The sequence below is a fragment of the Ceratosolen solmsi genome, unplaced genomic scaffold (genome assembly GCF_000503995.2).
Source record: "Ceratosolen solmsi marchali unplaced genomic scaffold, CerSol_1.0 scaffold41, whole genome shotgun sequence".
Classification (NCBI taxonomy): domain Eukaryota; kingdom Metazoa; phylum Arthropoda; class Insecta; order Hymenoptera; family Agaonidae; genus Ceratosolen; species Ceratosolen solmsi.
Window position 1 is genome coordinate 3,871,328 of NW_011948424.1, and position 11,058 is coordinate 3,882,385.

Here is an 11,058-nt window from a genome sequence, read left to right on the forward strand (position 1 = left end):
CAATTACACTATTATAAATTTGATAAAAATTTGTTATTTTCGCATTAAAAAGGAATTATTTTTTTCTAACAAAATTTTAACGGAAAATCTTGTATTTAAAAATTAGAGTTTCACTGCAACAGAAGATATATAATTTCAGATTAATTGGTCAAATGGTTTTAGCATAATTTTGGTTACCAACATTTAAAATAAAATTTTCTAAAATACAGATTGAAAATAAGAAATTATGTTTATGTATAAATAAATTATTTTCAAATTGACATGGAAATATACATGTTATGTATGTATAGTGAGGTTTGTCCTTCTTAACCACATCTAAGATATTAATTCATTCTAATTTTGAATTGTTATTTCCACCAGACTAATGTTTTCTTTATAATTATCGTAAATATATTTTTTCTACAATTCCTTTAAATGCCTTTAAATATATAAAATTCCGTTGTCCTGTAATTTAAATATACAAGCCGACAAATATCGGCCTCGTTATACTACAAATATACTTCGCATTCAGTTTTGTGACGTCACTTTTTAGTGAAGCAAATATATTTTGAATTAAATGGAATTCTATTGAGGTATACCACAATTATACATAAAAATTTTTTTAAAAATGAATATTTCTTTTTTCTAAAGTTTGCTAACCCCTTAATTTTTCATTTATTGTAAACCATTTTTTATTTATAATGATAATAATAGTGACGTTGACAGTTATTTTTATGAAATATTGAATATTATTGGAAACGTAGAATATAATTGAATAATATTAAAATTGTAAATAATTGTATTTGAATAGTTCAGAAGCTAATGTTTATGATAAAGTATAGAAATATAATTTTTATAAAATAAATAAAAATATATTTTCATAGTGATTATAGGGTAAAATTACATAATATAATATTGTAAATAGTTATTTATATTAAATTTTTAATAATCGTTTTTTATTATGATTTTATATTATTAAATAAATATATTGTCATTATTTTTACTAATTGAATTTTGGGATTCGAAAATTAATCACCTTATAAATATGAGAACTCCATTTTCCTTATTTTATTGAAATTTGATCAGTAATTTTGTTATAATATACATGCCAAGATTTTGATTTTGGTTTTCTTTAATATCCCTTTACAAATTTATTTTGTTTAATACTTATATGTTATATCCTTTATATTTACCATATTTTAATCCATTTACCCTTCACTCCAAATCTATTACTATTTAGTGTTAATTGGAATTTATTCTCAATAGTCCATATTTTATATGAAAAAAAAAAAACAATGAATTATATATATTTTTTAATTTTATTTTTTGTATAATATTGTATAATATATGTTTGTAGAATCTAAGTTGACATAAGATTTTTGTATGTTTAAATATATTTAAGTTTCTGCACAATAATGAGTATTTCAGAAAGAGAATTTTCGTATAAGATTCTTGTAGCGTATTGAGCATTTGATTTTAATCAGATAAAATTTGAGCATGTGATATTCATTGATTAACATAACATTATTAATAATAAGCAATATTTAATGACATCTTATGCACAAGGAAAATGTTTGTTAAATATTAAATAAAGTAGTACATTACTTGAAAATGATTACTTTTTCTGTTTATTTGCTAACTTATTATGATATTCTTATTTTCTTAATCCTATTTTATTGTAATGAATTATGAACTATTGTTTTTGTGGTCATCCTATTATTTAAATTCAATGAAATTTGTTAATAATAATCAATTATTTAGTTTAGTTTCGTGAAGGTTTAGGATTAAGATAATTTATTAGAATTATTACAATAAAGAAAAATATCATACGTTAACTATGCGGTGAAAGTTAAATCGCTTTAAGTAAATAATATTTGCGCGTTTCCTTGATATATATATATATATATATATATATATATATATATATATATATATATATATATATATATATATAATAGTATTTAATATAAAATTGAATCCTTTGATGATTATAATAAATCAAGAATATATTAATAATAGCGAAAAGTATTTTTAAGATAGCATTGTATTTATAAAAATATTTTCTAATTTCTATGAATTGCGTTTCTAGCTGACTAATATTACGTTATATAAATCGGCAGGATTTCGATAATAATTTAATATATCGAGACTTAATGATCAAATTGATAATTTTTTAATCAGAATATTTTTATACCAATCCCTAATTCAGCCATCATCTCTTACCATAAATTAAATTAATTCTATAGTAATGAAAATAACGTCCACATTTTACTAATAAATTAAGATTAATAATTATTTTAATAATTTGCTAATTTTTGTATTAGTATTTTCAAGAACTAATATAAGGAATAAGTAATAAAATTTAATAATAAAATTTATAAAATACGTATCTGATATTTGGTTGTTCTAGCAGGAAACATCATCAATAGAAGTAAACATGAATTTATTCCAATATTTTAATAGTTGATACTATAGATTGTTGGTTGCTGTATATTTATTTTGAGTTATTTACTTTATGTATTATGACCTAATTTTATTAATGTATTTAATGTAATTAAAATTGTGCAAAATATAAAAATACGTTATTTTGAAGTATACTTATAAATAGATTTATGTGAACCGAAGAAAACATATCGTGCAGACTTAATATTATTCTTAAGACTTTCCTACAGTTATACTTAATTTTAATCTAAACTCTTTTGAGCGAAATTATTTTAATAATGAGTAATAGCTCTGATAATGTCAAATACAGCAATTCAAATTAAATTCGTTCTATTAAATTAATTTCTTACAGTTATTATGGAATTTTTATTTTATTAAAATATTCACATAAGCTGGCATAAAATAAAAAATGTATAAAGCAATATCAGTATGTAAAAAATTAATTTTTTATTTCATTATTGTCCATTATATAGGAATACATCAAAGGCATAAAATAGTATATCAAATTTATCATGATTTTTATGGAAATTAAAATTCGTTATAATAAATCTTCCCATTTCAATTACTATATCCGAAGACCTAAAATATAATATGTATTGAGCCTATTTTTATATCTCTTATCGACTTATATAAGATCTAATCATTTTATAATATGCCTCTACTCATCAGTACTTTTATTATTCTTCATCCTTAACTTTATCAAATAGTGACAGTTTACGTAATAAATATTAATTTATTACATTTTATAATTATTATTGGTTAAAGTTACCAATTACATATCATCTATGGAATTCTTAATGATAGTAGCTTATAACAATAGTAATTTCAATGTCATACAACAATGTTTAGTAAAATTATAAGGTTGTTCATGATATAATAATTAGTATGTCACTAGTAGTTATTTAATTCATTTAGATTAAATATTTAAAAATTTACTGCACCGTTGTTTCTGCTCTTATGTAATAGAACCCAAAGTATAGTGAATATTTTACACAAGCTTTCATAAATTATGAAAATTTCATAAAATATAAATATATAATGGTTCACATGACCGATGGTAAAATACAGAAATTAAAATTAAAATTTCTTATTCTTAAAATGTGAATTTTCACGATTCTTTGTATAAATGACTTTTTTTTATTATTATTTTATATTTTTTATTATTTTTCATTTATTATTTCATTTACATTTACGTTGGTTGTATCTAAATTATGCGATTCGGCAAAACTTTATCGTTCACATTTCTAAGCACTTAACCAACAAACGTACTGATGAACAAACGGCTGTCGACAATCTTTTAAAATATAACCGAGGAGTATAAATAGTAAGGTGGACTAAATAAAAGATTTTATTCGATAGAGAAAATATCATAATATAATATAAGTATGATAATAATATTATATTAATAATGGGCATTAAGGAAAGCGTTTAGAATAATTTGCTGTTATTTTATAATAAAAGAGAATCAGTTATAGATTGTACAACAGCTCGTTTCCAAATAATTTAATAATTAATTTGATAGTTGTATGTTTGGTCCATCTTCACTTAAATGAAATGTTTCACTATGCAATAGTAGAATGTATTATGTTTCATAAAGAATTATATTCTCATATATATTACTCACATATATTTCTTCATACATTTTCTGTAATTAAATTACAAGAATTAATAACTTTTTTGGTAGAAATAAAAAAAGTTTTATTTTTAAATTATTTTTACATTCTTGTAATGTTATACTATTATATATTATATTTATTATCACCGCCATACTTATGTAAATTTTGATATTTTTCTGATAAATACACACACGCACACACTCGCGCACGCACACACGCACACACGCACACACGCACACACACACACACATATATATATATATATAATTTCAATTTATTGAAACTACTAGATTTATTATACAAATTTGGTAATATCCCTTTGCTTGACTAATATTCGAACAACGATTTTCGGTTCTGTAGTTATAATTCTTTTCAACTGGAGTATATTACTTCTCAGATTATATTTAAAGTATCCACTTGATTTAATAAACCTCATAAGTGGACATAATTTTTTCAATTTATGCTACTCAATCATTTTGTCATTTAGTAATCCATTCAATTTCACTAATAATAAATAATAAACATATTAACTATAGTAACATTTTTCATATTGCACTCAGTTTTATTGTGAAATGTAATAAAAAAAATTACTATAACAATGAAATAATTCAATATTGGTATTTATTATTTTATTTTTGAGAAGATCAGTACAGATCAGTAAAGATTTTATTATAAGTACTTATCGACATGTAAGCCAAAAGCAATTACTAACATTTCCTACCCATTTAGAGTCAGACTATTCTCTTAATTCCTGTTATAGTGTCTCTGCGGTACGCTGTACACGCTTAAATCATTATTTTGATAAATATCAGAAGAGTTCGTATTTTTATTATAGATTACCTTGTCCAAAAAATTAGAAACTCAATTCACACGATAAAATGCAGTGTCGGTCGCTGCTTTTAGTATCACAACAGACAGCGCGGAACTTCGCACATGTCTGTAAATAACTTTCAAACGATATTTAAAAATAAAAGCTAATCTCCATATCTATAATTTTTTAAAATAATTTTATGACTATAAATCAGGATAATATGTGTTCGAGGGATAAATTTATTTCATAAATTACGCATATTTAACAATTTTGTAATTAGTACAATATTAAAATATAACTGTCGTAGATGTCATATTTTAGAAAAAGCTGAGTGCTATAACAGTTTATTACTCTATTATATAAATCTTTTATAAATTAATTCACAAATATAAATAATGAATGTTTCTTATATCAATAAATATACATACATACATACATATATATTAAATTTTTGCGAATTTATCAATATTTCAGGAAAAAGTTAAACAATTTTGATTAATAAATAGTATTTCCTATCGTAAACCTAATTTTATTATTGTACAAAGACATTACGATTATTGATCATCAATATAGTCAAGAACAGAATTTTCATTCGTACTGTTGCTAGAAAAAAGATGTTGATACCTTCAATCATTTAAAATTTATTAAACAATGTAATAAGTAATAATGAAACATTAATAACTATGGAATAAATATTTGGGAATAAATTATTTTTATAACCTAATGAATTTATATTTCTATAGTATATACATTAATATTGATTATTATTATTATTACTATTATATTATATAATGATAATTTTTAATAATCAGCAGATTGCATCTAAGCAATTACTAATTTACTTTTGTGGCCTATAATTTTACTACTGATGTATAACCTAAAAAATAAAATATAAATATTAAATTTACAACTACTATTAATAAATACAAAAATATTCAAATTTGTAATATATTTCAATGTTAATTAATTACGATGTTAAATCTTTTTAATTTAATTTTTATGTACATAACGAATTAAGTAATATAAAATTATAAATATGCATATAAACTGAGGTAATGAAATATAATTAGAAAAATAAAGCAATTAAAAATGAATGATTTGGAATAAGCTTTTGATATGAGTTGCGGGTACTTACGGAATAATTTGTTGCAGAAGTGTAGAATAATTAAATTCAGAAAATCTGATTGTTATACTTCGTAGACATTTAGCAGCTTCAACTAGTTAAGTTTTAACCTTTGAACTAAATTAATAATAATGAATTAATGTACACATTTATAGTTATCTTCTTATTGTTTAAAGAAATTTTACCTATCTTATGTTAAATAAAATATTGCCCACTATAATATAATATCAATGAAACTTATAATATTTTAGTATTTATAGGGCTATAAAATAATTTTCTTTAAATGTAAATAATACTGTAATTTCTGTCATTATATATTCATTGTTATACATTATATATTAGGTGCTGGTATGATATTAATATATAATTTTTATATTTCACTTAATAAATTTTTACTTAAACAACGAATCGTCACTTTATGCATTAGTGGAGAAACATTGGGCAATGTTGATTCTATATGATATACATAATTGAATTAAAAGTTGATTCAAATGGTTATAAGAACTTATTTAATAATCTAATTTATTCAATTTTTTTAGGAATGTATACAATATTACGTTGTATATATTACGTAAATAATTATAAAATAATTTATGATTTATAATAATTTACATAATTAGTTGAAATTGTGACGAACAGATATGCATTGACAATATATGAAATGTTAATGCTAAACTTAAATCAAAGTTACCGAAATACGTTTCCATTAAAACAACTGCAATGTAAACAGTTTTGCAATCTTTTATTTCTTATATTTTTAAAATATCATTTAAAAATCAAAAGATTAATAATTAATTGCTTAAAATTATAGTTTATTTTATATTCTTAAATAAAAACTAAATTTATCAAGTATTTATAACGAAGGCTTACATACATTTGTTAAAGATAACGGTAAAATGATTATCTCAAGTTACTTTTCAATTATTGTATTATAATATTATTATTATATTTATACTTAATAATTTTATGCCTATATTTGCATTTTAAAATTATATACTTATATTTATATTTTCTAATTCTATATATTATCTATAAATATTAAACTATTGCAAATTTTCGACAAATATATTCATTAAATTAATTAAGGATATTATATAATTATTAAAGAATGTATTTAATTTTAATTTAATTTCATGTTTAGAGTACTGGATTTATTAACACGCTAAATTTACTATAAAAATTGACATTAAAAATTGAATAAAAAAACAATATTTTATGCTTATTAATAACATATCAATAAATGCCTTCGCAAATTGACTTCAATGTACACCTGAAAAAGCTGGTAATCAATTATATAATTAATTTTTAATAATAAATTTTTTAATAATTAATATTTTAAAAATTTCGCATGTAACATAGATTTTATAATGTTAATGTCACATTTACAATTAATTACTAAAGAACGCTTTATTTAATTTTACATTTAATAGTTTTAATTACTATTATATATTACTATTTAATTTCACATAAAATAAATTTTATTAAATTTTATTCAAAGTTTTAATTCAGTTCCAATGTATATGAATCTTGAATATTTGTTTATCAACATCTAATATTATCTACAAATTTGTGATACTGAATAGGAAAATTATTTTTCACCTATTTTATTTTACTTATATTAATTTTGTGAAATATCACTAATTTTTATATTTCATTATTAAGAGTTTTTTAGTATTTTTGCTATTCTAGGTTTTCAGAAGAAATAATGAAAATAGGAAAATGAATTATATTCATTTGATTTTCGTAAAATTCATAGAATATGAGACAAATTTGGAAAGTATAAAAATTTATAAAAAAAGATATTGAAACAAGAATAATATTAATTTATTTTCGACCATCTTTTATTTTTCTATTTTATTGATAATTAATACAACATGTGTGTATAAATTTAGACTAAAGAATGGCAAATAGTAGAAATTGTTGTGTATGTTTACACAATTTTTTAGGAAAATACAATTAAAATATGTATATATATTTTTTTAAATTAAATGTTATTAAATTATGTTCAAAATTAACAGAAATATTTTATTTTTAAAATTATTATACTTACTTATGTAGATCAAAATATATCCAGACTATATAAAGTGTTTTTTTTTTTTTTTTTTTTTTTTTATATGAAATACTCTATTTTCATATATGTTAAATAGTATTAATTTTTAATTAGATATATATTGAATAACTTTGTATTAACGCGATGGTACTATTTATTTATATAATTTAACAATGTAATACATATTAACATCAAAAAGATTTACAAATATTTTCTTTTAAATAATTATTATCCATTATTTGTTTTTTCATTATTTTAATCGATTATTTTTCAGTTTAATTGTATATTTAATGAATATTATACTGTATCTTTTAAAAAATTTCTCAATATATTTACTTTAAATTTGTACATGTAATTAGTTTTATAATCAATTGTTAATCAAATTCTTCATTTTTTTTTCATATTGTACTTGTTTTAAATATAAGCTGAATTTTAAAACATTGGAACATTTTTCATAGTTTTGAGGTTTCTCAAATATATGTCACTTGTAAATGTTTAACTTTTTATATAAAAATTTATTTATGACATCTTCCTGCATCATATTAAAATTAATTTTTATGATGTGATTTATTTTGGATTCACAATCCAAGATTTTTATGATTACAAATAAGATGATATTACATGTAATAAAATACATTTGTTCATGTAACTAATTCATTTTAGTTAAATATTCGAAGAGAATAGTTCACGTGGTAAATAAACGAAGACACATAATAGACAAAATAGTTAATGTTACAACTTCCTTTTTTAGTCTGATAATGAACAATTCTAAATGACGATGATCATAGAAGAAATGATTGAACATACATTAATTAAGTTAACAGATGCAATATTAAATTCTAGATTAATATTATACAATTTTACAATGAGCTTCGTATTTCATTTATTTATATTGTGACATGAGAATTACACTAATGGTAGTATTTACAGTTTAACATATTGATATAACAGCTTAGGAACATTATTTTATAATGTAATACTAATTAAAAGCTACTCTTCATAAGAAACAATTAATCTTACAAATTTATATTGTATAGTGAATTTATAACTTTATTAAATATAATAATAGTTAATTTTGTTGATAAATGAAGTAATAATAAATGTTGAGCATTAATATGAAAAATATATAATATTATTAATCATTATTAATTTTTTATAAATTAATGTAAATGTAATATTAATGAAAGAGAAAACAAATATAAGAAATATTGAACGAGTGGTCCATTGAAAGTATAAAGCGACAAATTTTCGTAAGATTTCGTAAGATTGGAAAATCTATTGGCTTTTAACTACACTTATATGAAATCATTAGATTGTATTGAAATTATTAGTAAAAATGGTATTTAAAATATGTAATAAATAATATCTATATTCAAAATATGTACCATGTAGCAGTAAAGCTGATATTTTAACAGACGAAAGAAAGTATGGGTATTTTTTTTTAATAAAGTTATTTTCAGCTAAATAACAGCTCCAAAAATATTACAATTTGTAAAATCATACGTTATAATGATGCAATTTCAAGGTGCAATTCTCAGTTTTGAAGAAGTAAATTAAAAAATTGTATTCACTTTTTATGCATTTCATTCAATACTGTATTAATACTTTTAACTTTCTTTTATTCAATTTTTGATTAATGAAAAATACAAGTTCTATATATATATATATATATAAAATATTGAAAATTTAAGCGTTTTATCTTATGACTTATGTGACATAATATTTGAATAGTTTAGTTAATTATATTGTAATATGCATTGTCATTTTCCGATCCGATATATTTATATGTATATATATATATATATATATATATATATTCGATCTCTCCTCTTTCCTTGATTAACATTTTCATAAAATAATTACATAATTAATGGTTATATATGGTTTAAAGTCTATCAACACTTTCTTTTATTCGAATGATAATTTTATAGATGATAACATTATTTCATATTCATTTGGAATTATTATTAGATAAAATATAAATATGCTTCTTTCGTATGTATACTATTATTGCAGCTGCATATAGCATATACACTGTTTTATATGCTTATAATTAATTAGGATTATTATTATCGACTAAAATTTATAAAATTTTCCTTTGATTTTACTTAAGAAAGTACAATTTATGTTTATATATTGTAATCCAATGTTTTTTCATATGATATCACATTTCCAATGACATCCAGCTCTCTCTTTTATCCATACTCGGTGATCAGCTATATTGTGGTCCACTACATGGCATATAGATACGAAGGTCAATTTTTAATGAATTATGTACTTTTCTGATATAAGAGGGTGAAACGATGACTAGTAGGGTAAGTTTTGGCATCAACAGGATAATAGATAACAAGTTATTTACAAATCCGAAAATTAATGATATTTTACTGTGAAAATAAGTGTGACAAAATTGTCATTGTTAATAGCGTTTTAATGTGCAATAAAAGCCTATACAATTTATGATTTACTAAGAATTTAATCTATTCATTTGTATTACTAATTTTAACGAATGATAAGAAATTTTCATCATAAAATATTTTATATTTAAATTATATTTCTAGTTATTTTTTTTTTTTTTTTTTTTTTTTTTTTTTTTTAATATTTATTCACTGCATGATTTAAATAATCGAAAAAGAACTTACTCATTATACTTTCTTCTACGTTAGAATGAAAATTATTTTTATAATCTTTTAATATTTAAACTGTGCCACTTTGAAACGTGCTTATTTTAATGATATATACATAGTAATCTCAATATACTTTTTATAACAAAGAAAAAATCATTTTTAAGATACAAGAAAAGATAACGTGCCTGTGATACACCGTTAAAAGATCTCTTTAATTATACTTATTTAGTTCGAGTTGACAATGAATCATAATGTCCTGATAGCCTTAGTTTTGTATTTGAAAGTTTATTTTATTATATAATTAATGAACTCATATTAGGATAGATATAAATAACATTAATAAGTTGAAATGAAAGGCATGTGCGAAGATCGTTTATAGCTTTCTTTTTATAAAAAATTTTTTTTTACGTAAT